This window comes from Hemitrygon akajei, chromosome 12 (assembly GCF_048418815.1).
Source record: "Hemitrygon akajei chromosome 12, sHemAka1.3, whole genome shotgun sequence".
In the NCBI taxonomy this organism is placed as follows: Eukaryota; Metazoa; Chordata; class Chondrichthyes; order Myliobatiformes; family Dasyatidae; genus Hemitrygon; species Hemitrygon akajei.
Window position 1 is genome coordinate 19,488,532 of NC_133135.1, and position 20,242 is coordinate 19,508,773.

Sequence of the window (20,242 nt, forward strand, 5' to 3'; positions counted from 1 at the left end):
AAGCACCATTTATGAAACCCTATTATGTACAAACTGGACATAGCATGTGTCTACAAAATAACTGATATAATTCAAAGCAGTTCTTTAGCCATAGAGTACATGTCATACTACCAATCCTCAATTCAGATAATTTTAGACCCAATATTAACTAGGGTGTACTTAAGATCAGGCAGGAAAACAGACGTTACCAATTTTTAAAAACTAAGACAATGAACTACTACACCTTTGCATTTCTAAACTAAGGTAACATCCTCACAATTAAAACTTGAAATTTACATTGTTATACAGCAGTGAACTTTTAACCACCTCACATTTTAAAAATAGAATTATAAACCGTTACCATCAAAAGCACCCAAAAGTCTTGATAGAAAAATTTACAGCTTGCAAAAGTTGTGCAAACATTTAAAACATAAACTTATGCAGCAAAACTTCATATTATCTACATTTAATTTACTTTCTGACCCTCCTAACAGTCATTATCCTATTGCAGTATTTTAAAAACATGCACTGGAATCCAAAGGTTAATGCTGTGTACAGGTATATCATTGGCCTTGATGGTATTCTTTGGTAACAAAACATCAAATACCAAGCAAATTAAATGTTAGCATTAGCATACATGGGACATACTTCAAGACTAGCAATCCAAGTTGAAGAGGATGGAATAGAAAGCTGCAAAGTACAAACCCTTTTAATTCCTTCAACATTTTCCTAATGTTTCTCCCGTTTTGCCCAGAATCAAAGAATGATTTTACTTTGTGTGCGAGTGCATGGAGTTGCAGAACCAACTCGAAAAGAGAGCATTTAATGCCTTTAGGCTCAAAATTTGAAACAAAAAGAGATTTAAAAGCTAACTTTTTTATTATTTATTTTGCCTGCTGGGGGTTGGCAATAACCCCTCGAATTGGTCCGGAATGTCATGTTGGCGTGGCAAGAAAGACATGGAAGCGGTGTGTGTGCCCCATGCCGCCAGGCTTGTGTCAGCATGAACATGTCACGCTACCGTGTTCGCTGCTCCCAAACGCCACAATCCAACCAAGAAGCTGGGCAAGGCGGAGGGGAGGGGGGGAGGAGGGAGGCTGGCACACGAAACATGTACTTCAGAAGAAAAAACATCCAAACGGAACAACCACCGTCAAACCCGAGCGCCAAGCGAGCCGCTGAGTTCCGGCGGCACGAAAGTTTTGTTGCTTTCTTCTTAAAGAAGAAAAGGGCACGTACCTTTGGCACGAGGGAAGGTGCGCGAAGTGGCCGGGCTGCCTGTGTATGTTGTTTTATTATTGTCAGCGCTCGTCCTCCATCCATTCCAGCGCCGCCATTTTGCTTTACTATTGTGCGAAGATGGCGGCGGGAGGGAGGGAAGGAGAGATGGCGCTGGGAAAAGCCCGAGCCCTCCCCCTTCCCTTTCCCCACCCCCTCATAGCCCGGCCGGAGCCAAGCTCAAGCTGTCTTCTGTAACGCAACTATTTTGGAAGAGAGGAAGCTACCAAAAAAAGATCAAGTAAGGTGTTTGGGTTCCTTCCCCCCCTCCCCCCGGTGGCAACGGCTGCCGAGGCGAAAGCTTTGTCCGGCCGCTGTGCGTGGTGTGGCGGAACTGGAGCTCTTCGCCGGGCAGTTGCAGCTCGGTGGCTCTGCGCTGGTTGGAGTGGCAGCTGCGGCAACCGTAGTAATAGTAGCAACGCAAATGGTGGTGGGCTTCCTGGCCAAGCGTTGGCACGGCTCTTCTTCCCTTTCCACGCGCAAACATAATCCGAAATTACATAGGATCCTACCCTTTTCTGGCAGCATTGGGTGAACTTCACCGCGGCATTAAAAGCAGGCAGGTGCTAAAGAGAAACGCGTCAAGACCAAGGAAACTCGACGCTTCTTTCACCCCACTCCAAGAGAGCAATAATTCTTGGCTGTTGGGCCAGCTTTTCAGACCAACATACTCCCACCCCTTAATGAAACGTTGGGAAGCCAGAGCCCTCGGGAAATGAGGCCAGCCAAATAAAATTAGTTTTATTTGGAGAAAATAATTAAACATCCAGATGAGAAAGCTCCAATAGCAATGCAATCCTACATAATTTTTCTATACCTAGCATATATATAGTATCAATGTAAACAAATTGTAACATCCACATTTATAATAAATAACCTGCAAGCATATTTTGTAATTAAACTATTGTAAATAAATTCTGAAGTAATACACAGGAAAATATTTACTGGGGTAGTGATCTATTTGCCTTTATTTGGAGAACAACTGCTTGTGCTAGGTAGCATTAAAAGAAATTATTGACAATTCAACTGCTCATATATAATATAGGCTTAATTACCTTCAAACAACTTATACCTTTCGTCATACTTATGGAAGCTTAAATTCCAACAAATTAACCAATAGTAATATGTTTTCAGGCACCTGATCTTTATCTCTCTGAAATCAAATGGTTATTTTTAGCTCTTCCTTATGTACTTCAGGTAGTACACAATACACTTAGGAAAATATTGTTTGTTTTACAGAAAATAAATACATTGTATTTATGTTATATAATAGAAACAATGTAATTCAACAGGTAACTTCACAGACATTCATTAAGCTGCATGTCAGTGTAGAGTCAGCATAACATTTTACAGCACTGGCTTTCAGTGTTCAATTCCTGCTGCTGTCTGTAAGGAGTTTATACGTTCTCTATGTGACTGAGTGGATTTCCTCTGGGCGCTCTGGTTCACTCTCACATTCCAAGGATGTTTGGATTAGGGTTTGTAATTTGTGACCATGCTATCTATGTTGGTGCCAAACACATGCAGGATATCCATGTTGGTTGTTGATGCAAACAATTCAATTCCCTGTATGTTTCAGTGTTTCAATGTACATGTGACAAACAAAGCTAATCTTTATCTCTGACCAATTAAAGACATTTTAAGTTTCAAATGGAAAATGGCCAAAGGTAAATTAAGAAAACCTTCACTAAGATTGATCCAAAGGTTAACAGCAAAGAGAATCAGAACCGGATTTAATAAAGCAATAAATATTTAGTTTTTATTAAGAATCAGGTGAGTGTGAAAAATTGCTTTGGACCACTGAAACAAGACACAAGCACAAGGGCAGATACAAAGTATGATAGAGATGTTACCTGAGTATGTTGCACCTTTACTTAGCATGTTTGACCAGCTAAAGTTACTGATGCCAATAGTAAATATTTTTATAGTACTTAAAAGATATAGACATGTTGGTTTTTGAGGGAAAGGTTCTTGGGAATGCAGATTATACCAAGGACACATCACATTAAGAACATTAGGCCATGTTCGACTACTAAGTACAGAGCCAAATACTTGGGTTTGTGACTTACAAGTATTTGGTCTCCTGGCTGACCTACTTTGTCCACTTTCTTGCCTGATCATCTCTTCTCTTGATTACTGTAATGTTCCTAAATCATTCAACCACGATGTTGAATTAACTCAGTGACTGAGAATTTACACCACTCTAGGCTGGAAAAATCCACACAATCACAACCCACTCAGTAATAGATATTCCATCAATTAAAAAACCCCACTTGTTTGAAGCTATCCAACTTGAAAAACTTTCAACACTTCTCTGGATCTTGAACCTGAAGAGTTCTTCAACATAGATCTGTAAAGGTTCTTGGTCAATCACCTGATGCAATTGCAAGAGCTTACTTGGTGCATTTCCAGGGTAATGCATAATAGAAGGAAGCAATCTCTTTTGTACTTGCGATCTCAGTGAGAATATTGTTCCACTTTTAATCACCTTGCACAGTCTTAAACCTCTGGAAATGTGTGAGGTTTCTTTTGTGTTAAACCAGACCTTTTATAGTATTGTAAAATGTTTTAATATTAGTAACTTCATATTTAATATTATAGAGTGCATAATGACAATCACCATGTTAACAGTCAGATCCCAGGGGCCAAAAATTTTGCAGAAAAGGTTCACCTCTGTGCAGTTGTAAAGAGTGAGCATCAAGAAAACAGCCATTCAAAGAGTGAGGTAAAGTTAGGCATGCAATGAAGCTTTTAGGTAAGAGCAAGGGAAAGGCTAGGCTGTCAGAGATGAATTTCACGTGAAGGCAGCAAGAGACAGCAAGGCAAAAGCAAAATACTGTGGATGCATGAAATCTAAATCTAAAACAAACAGCTGGAAATACTTATTTAGCATCTTTAGAAAAAGAAAACTTTAACATTTTAGATCATTCGTTGTTCATCAGTACTCTAAGAACTTTGAGATCCAGCACAAGAAGTGATAGATGGAGGAGCCATACAGTCAAAATGAAAGCACTTTCTCAGTTCCGATGAAAGGTTCCTGGTATTAAACATTAACTTTCCTCTTTCCACAGATGGGGCCTGCCTGACCTGCTAAATTTATCAAGCTTTTTATCTTTATGAATGAAATGACTTGATAGTATGGAAGATGAGTGGTTAATAAAATCATGTTGTACAAGGCAAAAGGACACAGTAATAGGACATACAGAGCAGTAAAAAATTATTCTTAAATGACACCAGCAGAACTATTACTAATATATGTGCTGTTAAAACTTTGTAAGTAGATTTATTATATGAAGCAGTTGAAGTCAACATTTAGTAGGAAAATGCCTAATCGAAAATGATTAGGTTGAAATTAGTTTGAAATGGAAAATAAATCAGCCATGATTTGAATGGTGGAACAAACTCAATGGGCCGAATGGCCTAACTTGGTTCCAATGTCTTATGTCTTATTAAACATGGTTAAGAATCAAATTTGGAATGGGTTGGAAATTTGAACTGGAAGGATCATGGAAACTCAGAATAATACTTCAGTCGTTTCAGAAAATCAATTAACCTATCATTGGTCACCATGAGCAGAGGATAGTGTATTGCTTCAGATAGCAAAGTGAATAGAAGGAAGGATCAGCTTCACATTTTAACATGAGAACTGAATTTGGGGCTCTGAATAGTGAAACAGGAGACAAAAGTGAACCTAGCAATAGAAGCAGGCCATTTAGTTTCTCAAGTCTAGTCTTCCTTTTAGAGTGTGATGAGATTAAGTGATAATTTGGCTAGCATAGCAAGAAGTTTTGAATACAGAAGCAAGGATTATCATACTACAATTTTACAGCCCTTGGTGAGACTACACATAGATATTGTTTGGAAAGGTACACTTGCATGGAGAGATTGTTATAAAGTTTTACCAAACTAGTTACCAATAATAGTAATAACTTATTTGTAGAATGCTTTTCTCAAATGATGTAATTCAAAGTGCTTTACAATGAGATTAAATGCAAGCATGAAGATAACAGACAAAATTATGTTAATTAAAAGCAAGATTAAATAAATAGCTTTCAAGCTATTATTTAAAAGTGTCAACTGAGTTTGCATCCCTTACAGTTTAGCTATTGAGTCCCTCAGTTTAGGAGCATAGTTAAAATAACTAACCTGCCAATTTTCTTTTGAGGAGGATTTTTTAAAGTTTACAGACACGGTGGAAGAAGATCAAAGAGCTTGAGCAGGATTATAAAACAAAAGCGATTCTGCGATATACAGGTGTCTCCCCCCCCCCCCACCCCCTTACAAAGGTAGAGCGTTCCTATGAAACCTTACTTAGGCAGAAATGGCGTAAAGCGAAGAACCATTAATTTATATGGGAAAAAATTACGTAAAAGCTAAAATCCTCTTTGTAATGCGAAAACAGGCTACTAATGTAGGTCTTTTGTGAAAGTGAAGTGGCGTAAAGTGAACATTTGTAAAGCGGGGGACACCTGTACTCCATTCCCGGACCACTGAGAGCTTTTAAAACAAGTAAGATAACTTCAGAATCAATTCTAGAAGAATTCTACAGGAAGCCAAAGCAGAGTAGTTTGGATGGAAATGATGTATTCTCTCATCTGGGTTTTAGTCAAAAGTGCAACATCATTCTGAATGAGTTGAAGTTTGTCAAGATTAAAGCACATACTTAAAAGGAATTTTTATAGACCCAGAGAAACGTTTTTTAAGAAGCAAAATACTCTTGACTCTGAAAATACTGAGTAAATTTGCAGCATCTTTAGAGAAAGAAACAAATAGCTTTTTATCAGAAGTAGGAAAAGGTAGTTATAAACACCCTTCAAGATATAGATGGAGAGCAAGAATGAAAAGGAAAAGACTAAGTATTAAACAGAAAATGTTAAATGACAATGGTGAAGGCTTAAGTTATGTGGATTGATTATCTAGAATTATCAAAGGAATTTGGAATGAATACATTTCTAACATTTTCAGTTTTGATTTCATATTTCCAGCATCCATAGTATTTTGTGTTTGCAAATAATGGATCCAATGTTTTGATAAGCTTTAAGGGAGCAAAGATTTCACACTCTTGCACTGTTCTGTTTGAATGGCTTTCATTTTATTAATGGCATCTGCACAAGATTGAATGGCTCTTTGTAACTCAGTTTGTAGCAGCACCCTTGTATCTGAATCGAGCTTGTTAAAGTGGAGAAACAAACTCTAATAATACAGGTAGTGTACAGAAGGAGAATATTTCCAGTATCCCAGCCTTTTTATCAACACCACTAAACACATATTCTCCAGCTATTATCACATTTCTGTTTTTAGGAGCATGCTGCTTTGTAATGTATTGTTATGTTTCTTACTTTGCAGTTCACTTCAAAGATACTTCAGTGGCTGCAAAGTAGTGGGTTCAGCACCACTACTTTGTGCCAGCCAAGATTCCCCACCTGAACTCATCCTGTCTGCCTGCTTTTGACCTGTTACCCTCTCTTCTCGCTATTACCATTGGGTGGGAGGTGCAGGAGTCTAGGGTACAGTGCCACCAGCAGTTTCAAGAGCATTTGTTGCTCTGCAGCCGTCGGGCTGCTAGAGCAGCGTCTCTTGCCTTGGTGCTGAACCACTTTTGTATATTGGATATTTGTTGGCTTTTGTTGTGTGTGGTTTTTCATGGGTTATACAGTATTTTATCTTTGTTTTCCTGGGGTACCTGCAAGAAAATGAATCTCATGGTTGTATATGGTGTAGATACTTTGATAATAAATTTACTTTGAACTTTGAAAGCACTGGCATGCGAGTCTTTCCTGTTTCTTCCTCTTCCTAAACATTACCTCCTGTGGTCTTCTGAGGAAGTTGCTTCACAGATCTAAATAGGGAACATCCTTTTAATTTTGTATACAAAGTAGTTTCTCCTTTTTCAAATTTCTCTGAAGTGCATTGCTCTCCTATTATAAGTGGCAACATTTGGACCCTACCCATTGTTAATTACAGTGTTCATTCATCTTCAAGGCAAACAGAAGGCCTTTTGCTTCTTCCTGAATCATCTTCCCTCTTCAGCAGCAATATTCACAATGCAATGTGCAATGAAAACAAGGAATGGGTGAATACTGCTTAAATGATTGGATCTCACATGTGATTGTACACAGGAAAGACGTGCAGGTTTAAATTAACTCTGATGTCATTACCAATAAAATGTAACAGGATATCCTATTGTTCAAAGGAAACCTAGAGAACTGTGAGAATCAGCTAAAGTTTGACCAGTCCATAAGATGCTTATGTTAATTTTATAGGGTAAATTTAGTAATTCCAGTATGGCACCCCACTGAAGTTCGCAGGAGTAACAACAAAGATCCAGAATGGCAGACCTGATTCTCCTGTCATGCTTGTTTTGAGCATATCTCCAGACAAGAGTACCTCAATTAATCCTACTCTACAAATATACATACAGTAAATCAATATCATTATTTTATATAACACAACATGACCTCTTCTCAACTAAGAGCACCAAATATGTGTTTATGAGATAGTCTTCATCATAATTCAGATTAATTGAGAGATGCAGATATAATCAAAGTCGACAGTAAACGAGATGTGGTGTTTGAGTTCAACTACAACATGCCTGGGAGGAATTTCAGCTAAAGTTCTTTTAGAGTCACAGTACAACAATTTTAAAAACAGAAGTGCTTATTTAATGAAACATGTATCTGAATATATCCAACACAAAATATGCCTTTAGTTCTGAATATATCCAACACACATTATGTCTTTAGTTCCATCATTCATTCTGCATTGGAATATTAATGTACAGCAACTGCTTGATTTCTAGAAGAATAAAACATAGTCCAAGACTTAAAACTATATGACAGTAAATTGTTGGTTTGATTAGTTAAGTTGATTCATTGTTGAAAAATTCTTTTGTGCTTATTTTGTAAGCTAAAAAGGGGATTTCCCCATTTCAGACCAAGAGGAGAAAGTCTAATAGATTGACAGCAATGGTTGGAAAATGTCGCTAACAACAAAACTAAATTATTTTAAAGAAGTTCAATGGCAAAGTGCTGTGTTTATAAAAAGCCTTGTTCAATTTCTCAGATAATATGGTTGATGCTCAAATTAACAATATGGAGCAGATTAAACATTAAGTCCAATATATATTTAAATGAAATAATTCATTGACTTTCTCATATCAAATTAACAACAATTTACATCTATTCAGAAAAGACTAACATTTAGAAAAAAATTCTTTAGAAAAGCTTTTTAGAAATATGTTCCACGGAGGCCACTAACTTAAAGACACTGTGCAAACAAAGGAGATATCAGAGGCGTGATCTTGTAGTCAGATATTTGAAGGTATGCCAAAGAAGAAGCAGAAGATACTGCCTGACCAGCTAAGTTCCTCCAGTATTTTGTGTGAGTTGCCTCGGAATTTCCAGCATCTGCAGAATCACGTGTTAATGAGTTTGCTAATGACAAATGAGTATAAGACTTCAAATAGGTCAAAATCTACTGTTATGACAAAAGTTCAAAGGGTGACAAGTATTGTAAGAAATTTTGGAACCAGCGACCAATGATAAATTTCTACCATGGTGGAAATTTGTGGCCAAAGGCGGAACTATCAGTAGAAGAACAAGACAATGCAAAAGGACAGAATTGCCTCAATTTATTTATGGGAATGTAAAACTGCGGAAGAGAGGAGACTGCAAGGCACAAACCATGCATGAAAGGATTGTTCTTTAATCTTCCGTACAGATTTTACATTGTGGAATTTTTCATAAAGCTAAGAGAATTGAACAGCACAGAAACAGGCCGTTTAGCTTACCACAACCAGGCTGACCATTAAACATCCATTTACATCAATTTTTTTATTCCTTTTCCATCCTAATTAAATCCCACACCTTTCTTCTCAGCCACCTGCATTAGGGACAATTTAAAGTAGTCAAGCTATTAACCTGCCATGTCTTGGTATATGGAAGGAACCCAGGAGAAACATGTTTCGAATATAGACTAGTACAGGCCCTTCAGCCTACGATTTTGTGCCGACCTTTTAACCTACTCCAAGATCAATTTAATCCTACCCTCCCACGTGGTCGTCCATTTTCCTTTCATCCCTGTGCCTATCTAAATCTCTTAAATGTCCCTAATGTATCTGCCTGTAAACCACCCCAGCTGTGCATTCCATATACTTACCACTCTCTATGTAAAAAACCTATTTCTGACGTTTCCCCCCCCCCCCCCCCATACTTTCCTCCAAACACCTTAAAGTTATGTCCTCTTGTATTAGCCATTTCTGCCCGGGAGAAAAGTCCCTGCTGTCCACTCTATTGATGACTCTTATCATCTTATGCACCTCTATCAAGTCACCTCTCATCCTCCTCTCCAAAGAGAAAAGGCCTAGCTCGCTCAACCCATTCTCAGGAGACGTGCTGTCTAATCCTGGTAAATTTCTGCACCCTCTCTATAGATTCCATGTCCTATAACGAGTTAACCAGAGCTGAATACAATATTCCAAGTGTAGTCTAACCAGAAATTTATAGTAATAAAGGCCAACACGCCATACACCTTCTTAACCACTGTATCAACCTGTGTTGCAACTTTGAAGAATCTATGGATGTGTATCAAGATCCCTCTGTTCCTCCACTCTGTTAAGAATCTGCCACTAACCCTGTATTCTGGCTTCAAGTTCGACCTTTCAGAGTGAATCACTTCACACTCCAAATTGAACTCCATCTGCCACCTCTCAGTTCAGCTTAGCGTGTTATCAATGTCCCGTTGTAACCTACTACAACATTCTACAATATCCACAGTTCCACCAACCTTCATGTAATTTGCAAACTTACTAACCTACCACTCCACTTCCTTATCCAAGTCACTAAAATCATAAAAAGCAAGGGGGCCCAGAACAGATCCCTGTGTAACACCATCGGTCACTGATCTCTAGGCATAATATGCTCGATCTATTACTACCCTCATATGGAGAGGCATACAGACAGCACCAAAGGCCACAATTGAATCCGGCTCTTTGGGCTGAACTAACAGTGCTAATTCCTGGGCCACTGTGCCACATGTTCAGTCAGAAGAGAGTTGTTAGGGAATGAGTGGTTTGATATCTCTAGCAGACTACAGTGATGGAAAAAGGTAAAGACATTGCAGAGGTTTAAATGCAAAGGTGATTGTATTAAAAACTTGCTGTTCCTTATCACCTTTTCACATGAACCCAGGTGACAGAAAATTAATGCAAGGGCAAGGCTGATGAACAAATAAGATATGATACTGTCATGGTTTTTGGGGTTTAGCTGAGTTTTATGAAGAGGGGAATAATCAGAACCCTACAGCACAAAGCACAAGTGCAGAAAATAATGAAGAACCTGTAAATCACCAGGAATAATATTTACCTGATGAGGGCATGCTGGCTATGGAATTCAATCTGTGACAGGAAGACCAAATGACCTGGAACTGATTCTGAGCCAAAGTTGAAAATTAAACACTTAGACAATGCTTGTTCTTCTTTCCAGCTTCCTGATGGCTGTTGCTACAGTTTCCTAATCCAGGACTGCTTTTTACCTGCCTGCCTACTCAGCACATCAACAGGATTTTTTTTTTTGTAAAATGCTAGTTAATGTACATTTGGTGGAGCGTATTACATATATTTAGGTATGACTATTATGTCTTGTCAATAAACAATTAACTTTCCATTATGTCTAATACCCTGCTTTAAAAGAGGAAATTTTAAAAACAAAGGAAAAATGGGCAGAATTTAGTAATATAAGGGCAGCCCAGGAGTTTTTTGATATTACTCTACCATCTTTGATTCAAGATTCAAGGTTGCTTAATGTTATTTCCAGTACACAAGTGTAAAGGTGAAGAAAGTAATTGTTAGATCAGATCCAATGCAGCACAAAAAAAGAACACAATAATGTAAAAAAAACAATAAATGTAACTACATGAGATAGCTTATATACATCGATTGATTGTTTGTCCATAAGTTGATACTAGGCACAAGAACCTTTGTACATAAGGTGACTGACAGGAAGTGATAAAGTAGTAGTAGTGGTGGGGGCTGTGGTGGGGTAGGTTAGTGGGTGGATGTGTGAATCAGCCTTACTGCTTGGGGAAGTAGTACTTTTGAGTCTGGTGATTTTGTCATAGATGCTATGTAGCCTCCCCCCGATGAAAGTGCGACAGTCTACGAGCAGAATGGGTGGGATCCTTCATGATGTTACTGGCCTTGTTCTAGCACCTTTCTCTATATGTCCTTGATTGTGGGTAGTTTGGTACCAGTGTTGTGCCTTCCACAGCTACTTTCTCACTGCTGAAGTGATTTATAGGATTCCTGTCTGAGAGATTTATGTGATAATAGTTGTGATACTATTAAGGAGGTTTCATGCTCTACTGAAGACATCTCTGCACTGAATCATGGGCTATAACAGAAAAAGAATGAGCACATTATAAGTGATACAAACTTCATTGCATAGCTAAAAAACTTGACCTCCAAATAAAAGATAAAGTGAAATGCTTAGAAATTAGAAATCAAAAACTACAGATGCTGTAAATCTGAATTAAAACCAGAAGGTGCTGGGAACTCTCAGCCAGTCAGCTAGCAAATGTGGAAAGTGATAATGCAATGCTTAATGTCAATTTGTTGACCTATCACTTAATGTATCATCCGTGTTCAATCTACCATGTGCTGCAAGCTGTTTACCATTTTCTGAACGAAAGTTGGAGATCAGTCCTGCCGAAGGATTTCGGCCCAAAACCTCAACTGTACTCTTTTTCTAAATGCTGCCTGACCTGCTGAGTTCCACCAGCATTTTGTGTGTGTTGCTCAGATTTCCAGCATCTGCATATTCGACTGTACTTCCTAAGAAGGTTGGCGTCATTCAATGTCTGTAGTGAGATGCTGAAGATGTTCTATAGGTCAGTTGTGGAGAGCGCCCTCTTCTTTGTGGTGGCGTGTTGGGGAGGAAGCATTAAGAAGAGGGACGCCTCACGTCTTAATAAGCTGGTAAGGAAGGCGGGCTCTGTCGTGGGCAAAGTACTGGAGAGTTTAACATCGGTAGCTGAGCGAAGGGCGCTGAGTAGGCTACGGTCAATTATGGATAACTCTGAACATCCTCTACATAGCACCATCCAGAGACAGAGAAGCAGTTTCAGCGACAGGTTACTATCGATGCAATGCTCCTCAGACAGGATGAAGAGGTCAATACTCCCCAATGCCATTAGGCTTTACAATTCTACCGCCAGGACTTAAGAACTTTTTAAAAGCTATTATTAATGCTTTTTGAGATAGTGATTTAGATGTATATCATATTTTTTTACTGAGTTAAGTATTGTATGTAATTAGTTTTGCTACAACAAGTGTATGGGACATTGGAAAAAAGTTGAATTTCCCCATGGGGATGAATAAAGTATCTATCTATCTATCTATCTATCTATCTATCTATCTATCTATCTATTTTCTCTTGTTTGTGATCAAAATTAAAAGTTGCAATATATAATGACAAATAGAGAAAATTACAATGTACAACCTGACCTGTCATGTCTTTGTGTCTGTGGTATCAGAAGGTTGTCAGGTTGTAGATACACAATTCCTGGTGGGCATAATTTTACCTGAAATGATCGCTGGTGTAATCTGTCCAAGGTAAAACTGCTTTGCACATTTGTGCATGAGTAAAGTAGGCAAATTGCTCTAATTTATAGTGACATTGTTTGACGAGACTAACATGTATCACAGACAATTCTTCCGAGCATCTGTTTCACTGACCCCTCAACTAACCCAGTGCCAAAGGTGATAATATCTTTTTTCATAAAGATTAAGCAGTGTCAACACATTATTGATAGTTAATTTATCAAGGAAAAAGAATTGCAAGTTTTGAAATGTTAATCAAAGCTCAAAGCTTGCAGCAGAATCTGGACCAGTTAGAGATATGGTCTGAAAATGGCAGATGGAATTTAATGCAGAGAGGTGTCAGGTGTTGCACTTTCAGATTTCTAACACAGTAGGTCTTACACAGTGAGCGGTAGGGCACTGAGGAATGTGGTGAAACAGAGGAATCTGGGAATACAGATCCATAATTCCTTGAGAATTGTTTCACAGGTAGATGCAGTCATAGAGAAAGCTTTTGGCACACTGGCCTCCGTAAATCAATGTACTGAGAACAGGAGTTGGGATATTATGTTGAAATTGTATAAGACATTGGTGAGGTCTAATTTGGAGCATTATGTCCAGTTTTGGTCACCTACTACAGGAAAGATGTAAATAAGATAGAAAGAGTGCAAAAGAATTTACAAGGATGTTGTCAGGACTTGAGGACCTGAGTTATGGGGAAAGGCTGAATAGGCTAGGACCTTATTCCCTAGAACGTAGAAGGCTGAGAGGAGGTTTGATAGAGGTGTATAAAATTATGAGGGTAAATGCAAGCGGGCTTTTTCCACTGAAGTTGGTGGACACTACAACTAGAGGTCATGGGTTAAGGGTGTAAGGTGAAATATTTAAGGAGAACATGAGACGGTGGTGAGAGTGTGGAATAAGCTGCCAGTGTAAATGGTGGATGTGGGGTCAATTTCAACATTTCATATGCCTTATACAGCAATTTTGAGAGGATTTCAATTTAAATTCTACTCATGGGAAAGGCCTGAAGAAGTGAAAATAAAAGCTGTCTGATTACCATTAAAATCTATTGGTTTACTGACATCCCATTATAAAAGAAGATCCACCCTACAAGTATGGCCATATGAAATTCCACCCCCACATCAACATGATTTTACCTTAATTGTCCTTCTAAATGGTTATGCAATTTTTTTTGTTGGTCTTAGGTGTTTGAAAATATATCAAGAACCAATCATACAGATAAATTAGGGTTCTACTTCAACATCAAATCAAGACCACCAGGTTATTGCAAATCCACACAATGAAAAAACCAAAAAGATTGCAGCGCACATGGTTGCAATGGCCTCTCTGGCACCAATAAATAGTGAAATTTCTTGTCCTATTCGTCTTTTCTAAGATCAAAAAACACCACTGATCATAAAGAACAATAAAATCTCCAAATCTACCTCATTAGCAAGCAGGAAATGAAAGTGCTGCACAGTTACAGCCTAATGCGCGGAGTGGGCCCTCGCTCCATACCACGGTCAATTTCTCGAACTTCCAGTAATGCCCCCTCTTCACCATTCCCCATTCACATTTCCTTCTCTCACTTTATCTGCTTACCTCTCTCTGGTGCTCCTCCCCTTTTTCTTTCTTCCATGTCCTCTCCTATCAGATTCCCCCTTCTCCAGCCCTATATCTCTTTCACCGATCAACTTCTCAGCTTTTTACTTCACCCCTCCACTGCGCCCAGTTTCACCTATCACCTTGTGTTTCTTCTTCCCCTCCCTCCATCCTATAACTCTGACTCCTCATCTTTTTTTCCTCCAGTCCTGATGGAGGGTCTTGGCCTGAAATGTCGACTGTACTCTTTTCCATAGACACTGCCTGGCCTGCTGAGTTCCTCCAGCATTTTGTGTGTGTTGCTTGGACTGGTCAAAATACTTGATCAGAGCTGAGGGATTGTGCAGCCCAGCTAACAGAGGTTTTAATGGACATCTTTAATATCTTTTTGCAACAGTCCACTGTCCCTACAGCTACCATCAGTCCAGTGCCTAAGAGAGCGATGGTAACTGGCCTAAACAATTACTGCCCAGTGTCACGGACCTCAACAATCATGAAGTGCTGAGAGCAGCTGGTGATGGATTGCATTAAATCGCACTTTCCAGCTACATCAGGCCCTTTCCAGCTTGCCTACCGCTCAAACTGGTGCACTGACGCCTCAGTCCTCTACTCTGTCCTGACCCATCGAGAAAATGATTCCTCAAACGCCAGGTTGTTGTTCATCAACATCAGCTCAGAGTTTAACATGATCATCCCTCAGAGGCTGGCAGGTAAACTGGCCTCATTGGGATTTAGCACCCCTCTCTATAACTGGATCTTGGACACCTTGACGGAAAGACCCCCGTTAGTCCAAGTTGGTAGCAACTCTCAAACTCCGATATGATGAGCACTGGTGAAGTTCACACTGCTGACTCACGACTGCACTTCCAGATACAGCTCAAACCACATAATCAAGTTCACTGATGATATATACAGTGGTTAACCTCATCAGCAACAATGATGAATCAACATACAGAGAGAAGGTAAAGAGGCATATCAAATGGTGTAAGAACAACAACCTCAGTTTCAACTTAGACATGTCAAATAAGATGATTGTGATCTATAGGAAGGTGCAGTTTGACCATTCTCCATTGCATATCAATGACTCTGCTGTGGAGAGAGTAAAGAGCACAAAGTTCCTTGGTGTGCACATAGCAGACAATCTAACCTGAACCCATGTGTCCCCATTAGTCAAGAAAGCACAGCAGCTTTCTGAGGAGGTTGATGCGTGCAAGGCTACTGCCCCATTCTGACAACTTTCTCCAAGAGCACCATCAAGTGTCCTGTCTGGCTGTTAATGTGGTACAAAAGCTGCAAGCCATAGAACTGCAAGACCCCACAGAGGACAGTATAAACTGCCGAGAGGATCACTGGGGTCTCCCTTCCCACCAATTGTGACATTTACTGGGAGTGTTGTATATGAAGGGCCAAAAGCATCATTGAGGATCCCTACCACCCATCTCACAATCTTTTTGACCCACTACTATCAAGAAGGAGGTACAGAAGCATCAGGACTAGGACTGCCAGACTGGGAATCAGCTTCTTCCCTCAGGCTGAGAGACTAATGTATACCCTGCCACCACCGAGGTCTTGTCACTAGGACAGCGAGCTGTTCACTGTTTTCTGTACTATTACTTGTGCTGTGCAATACATGCACTTTTAATGATATTTCATTAACTTATTTGTGGTAACGTTTTATGTGTTGTGTTTGATATATGTATTGTGGGTGCACTGTGGTCTGGAGGAATGCTGGTTGTATATTAGTCAGACGACAATAAACTTGAACTTAAACTTGATCTTGAACTCTGTACCTTTCTCATTAATTTCTAGGGGGTGTGCTCCAAGATTGGAGAGCTGCTTCCAGGCTAGACAAGCCTTTACTCCTTGAGCTAAGTTGCCACTCCAAATGAAGGATGTGATGGTGCCGAAGAGAGCCCAGAGAACATTTATCAGAATGTTGCCTGGATTGTAGGACTTCAGTTATGGGAAAGAATAGATGACTGGGTTTGTTTTCCTGGAGCAAAGGAAACTCAGGAGTGACCTGAAAAAAAGTAAACACGAGATTCTGCAGATGCTGGAAATCCAGAGTAACACACACAAAATGTTGGAGGAACTCAGTAGGTCAGGCAACATCCATAGAAAACTAAAACCCTTCATCAGGACTAAAACTGAAGGGGAAATAAGCCAGAAATTACCTGTAAAATATGTATATTCATTTTAACAAAATAAACTTTATTCACAATATAAAAATATTTACAAGTGTAAACAGTTACATGTCTTTCCACGTATATTGTCAATGTTTTTCATACTATTTCATAAGCTTAATGTGAAACAGACTAAGGAGCTGGTGGTGGACCTGAGGAGGGCTGAGGCACCGGTGACCCCTGTTTCCCTCCAAGGGGTCAGTGTGGACATGGTGGAGGATTACAAATACCTGGTGATGAGAATTGACAATAAACTGGACTGGTCAAAGAACACTGAGGCTGTCTACAAGAGGGGTCAGAGCCGTCTCTATTTCCTGAGGAGACTGAGGTCCTTTAACATCTGCCGGACGATGCTGAGGATGTTCTTCGAGTCTGTAGTGGCCAGTGCTATCATGTTTGCTGTTGTGTGCTGGGGCAGCAGGCTGAGGGTAGCAGACACCAACAGAATCAACAAACTCATTCGTAAGGCCAGTGATGTTGTGGGGGTGGAACTGGACTCTCTGACGGTGGTGTCTGAAAAGAGGATGCTATCCAAGTTGCATGCCATTTTGGACAATGACTCCCATCCACTCCATTATGTACTGGTTAGGCACAGAAGTGCATTCAGCCAGAGACTCATTCCACCGAGATGTAACACTGAGCGTCATAGGAAGTCATTCCTGCCTGTGGCCATCAAACTTTACAACTCCTCCCTCGGAGTGTCAGACACCCTGAGCCCATAGAACATAGAACAGTACAGCACAGTACAGGCCCTTCGGTCCACAATGTTGTGCCAACCCTCAAGCCCTGCCTCCCATATAACCCCCTACCTTAAATTCCTCCATATACCTGTCTAGTAGTCTCTTAAACTTCACTAGTGTATCTGCCTCCACCACTGACTCAGGCAGTGCATTCCACGCACCAACCACTCTCTGAGTGAAAAACCTTCCTCTAATATCCCCCTTGAACTTCCTTCCCCTTACCTTAAAGCCATGTCCTCTTGTACTGAGCAGTGGTGCTCTAGGGAAGAGGCGCTGGCTGTCCACTCTGTCTATTCCTCTTAATATCTTGTACACCTCTTTCATGTCTCCTCTCATCCTCCTTCTCTCCAAAGAGTAAAGCCCTAGCTCCCTTAATCTCTGATCATAATCCATACTCTCTAAACCAGGCAGCATCCTGGTAAATCTCCCCTGTACCCTTTCCAATGCTTCCACGTCCTTCCTATACTGAGGCGACCAGAACTGGACACAGTACTCCAAATGTGGCCTAACCAGAGTTTTATAGAGCTGCATCATTACATCATGTCTCTTAAACTCTATCCCTTGACTTATGAAAGCTAACACCCCATAAGCTTTCTTAACTACCCTATCTACCTGTGAGGCAACTTTCAGGGATCTGTGGACATGTACCCCCAGATCCTTCTGCTCCTCCACACTACCAAGTATCCTGCCATTTACTTTATACTCTGCCTTGGAGTTTGTCCTTCCAAAGTGTACCACCTCACACTTCTCCGGGTTCAACTCCATCTGCCACTTCTCAGCCCACTTCTGCATCCTATCAATGTCTCTCTGCAATCTTTGACAATCCTCTACACTATCTACAACACCACCAACCTTTGTGTCGTCTGCAAACTTGCCAACCCACCCTTCTAACCCCACATCCAGGTCGTTAATAAAAATCACAAGAAGTAGAGGTCCCAGAACAGATCCATGTGGGACACCACTAGTCACAACCCTCCAATCTGAAAGTACTTCCTCCACCACGACCTTCTGCCTTCTGCAGGCAAGCCAATTCTGAATCCACCTGGCCAAACTTCCCTAGATCCCATGCCTTCTGACTTTCTGAATAAGCCTACCATGTGGAACCTTATCAAATGCCTTACTAAAATCCATGTAGATCACATCCACTGCACTACCCTCATCTATATGCCTGGTCACCTCCTCAAAGAACTCTATCAGGCTTGTTAGGCACGATCTGCCCTTCACAAAACCATGCTGACTGTCCCTGATCAGACCATGATTCTCTAAATGCCCATAGATCCTATCTCTAAGAATCTTTTCCAACAGCTTTCCCACCGCAGACATAAGGCTTACTGGTCTATAATTACCTGGACTATCCGTATTACCTTTTTTGAACAAGTAGACAACATTCGCCTCCATCCAATCGTCCGGTACCATTCCCGTGGACAACGAGGACATAAAGATCCTAGCCAGAGGTTCAGCAATCTCTTCCCTTGCCTCGTGGAGCAGCCTGGGGAATATTCCATCAGGCCCCAGGGACTTATCCGTCCTAATGTATTTTAACAACTCCAACACCTCCTCTCCCTTAATATCAACATGCTCCAGAACATCAACCTCACTCATATTGTCCTCACCGTCATCAAGTTCCCTCTCAGTGGTGAATACCGAAGAGAAGTATTCATTGAGGACCTTGCTCACTTCCACAGCCTCCAGGCACATCTTCCCACTTTTATCTCTAATCAGTCCTACCTTCACTCCTGTCATCCTTTTGTTCTTCACATAATTGAAGAATGCCTTGGGGTTTTCCTTTACCCTACTCGCCAAGGCCTTCTCATGCCCCCTTCTTGCTCTTCTCAGCCCCTTCTTAAGCTCCTTTCTTGCCACCCTATATTCCTCAATAGACCCATCTGATCCTTGCTTCCTAAACTTCACGTATGCTGTCTTCTTCCACCTGACTAGATTTTCCACTTCACTTGTCACCCATGGTTCCTTCACTCTACCATTCTTTATCTTCCTCACTGGGACAAATTTATCCCTAACATCCTGCAAGAGATCCTTAAACATCGACCACATGTCCATAGTACATTTCCCTGCAAAAACATCATCCCAATTCACACCCACAAGTTCTAGCCTTATAGCCTCATAATTTGCCCTTCCCCAATTAAAAATTTTCCTATCCGCTCTGATTCTATCCTTTTCCATGATAATGCTAAAGGTCAGGGAGCGGTAATCACTGTCCCCCAGATGTTCACCCACTGACAGATCTGTGACCTGACCCAGTTCATTACCTAATACTAGATCTAGTATGGCATTCTCCCAGTCGGTCTGTCAACATACTGTGACAGGAATCCATCCTGGACACACTTATCAAACTCTGCCCCATCTAAACCCTTGGAACTAATCAAGTGCCAATCAATATTAGGGAAGTTAAAGTAACCCATGATAACAACCCTGTTATTTTTGCACCTTTCCAAAATCTGCCTCCCAATCTGCTCCTCGGTATCTCTGCTGCTACCAGGGGGCCTATAGAATACCCCCAGTAGAGTAACTGCTCCCTTCCTGTTCCTGACTTCCACCCATACTGACTCAAAAGAGGATCCTGCTACATTACCCACCCTTTCTGCAGCTGTAATAGTATCCCTGACCAATAATGCCACCCCTCCTCCCCTTTTTCCCCCTCTCTATACCTTTTAAAGCACTGAAATCCAGGAATATTGAGAATCCATTCCTGCCCTGGTGCCAGCCAAGTCTCCGTAATGGCTACTACATCATAATTCCATGTATGTATCCAAGCTCTCAGTTCATCACTTTTGTTCCTGATGCTTCTTGCATTGAAGTACACACACTTTAGCCTTTCTACCTTAATAGGCTGGTCCTGGACTTATTTCCACTTGGCATAATTA

The 20,242-nt window shown here is 40.5% G+C and overlaps 1 protein-coding gene and 1 long non-coding RNA gene across 6 annotated transcripts in view; one reads left to right on the top strand and one right to left on the bottom strand.

Moving 5' to 3' along the window:
• Positions 1–1,853, bottom strand: part of LOC140736757 (zinc finger protein 644-like) — a 123,695-nt gene extending 121,842 nt beyond the window's left edge. The window contains exon 1 of one of the 5 annotated variants that reach the window (XM_073062654.1): positions 1,770–1,853. The gene's annotated coding sequence lies outside the window, so the exon portion shown is untranslated. Of the gene's footprint in view, positions 1–1,218; positions 1,334–1,769 lie in introns of those variants that run through there. The other 4 variants (XM_073062653.1, XM_073062656.1, XM_073062652.1 and 1 more) reach the window with 4 other exon arrangements.
• Positions 1,323–16,638, top strand: LOC140736759 (uncharacterized). Its single transcript, XR_012101002.1, has 3 exons — positions 1,323–1,498; positions 10,740–10,878; positions 16,247–16,638. It is a non-coding gene; the product is annotated as an uncharacterized lncRNA (long non-coding RNA).
• Positions 16,639–20,242: the final 3,604 nt, after the last annotated feature.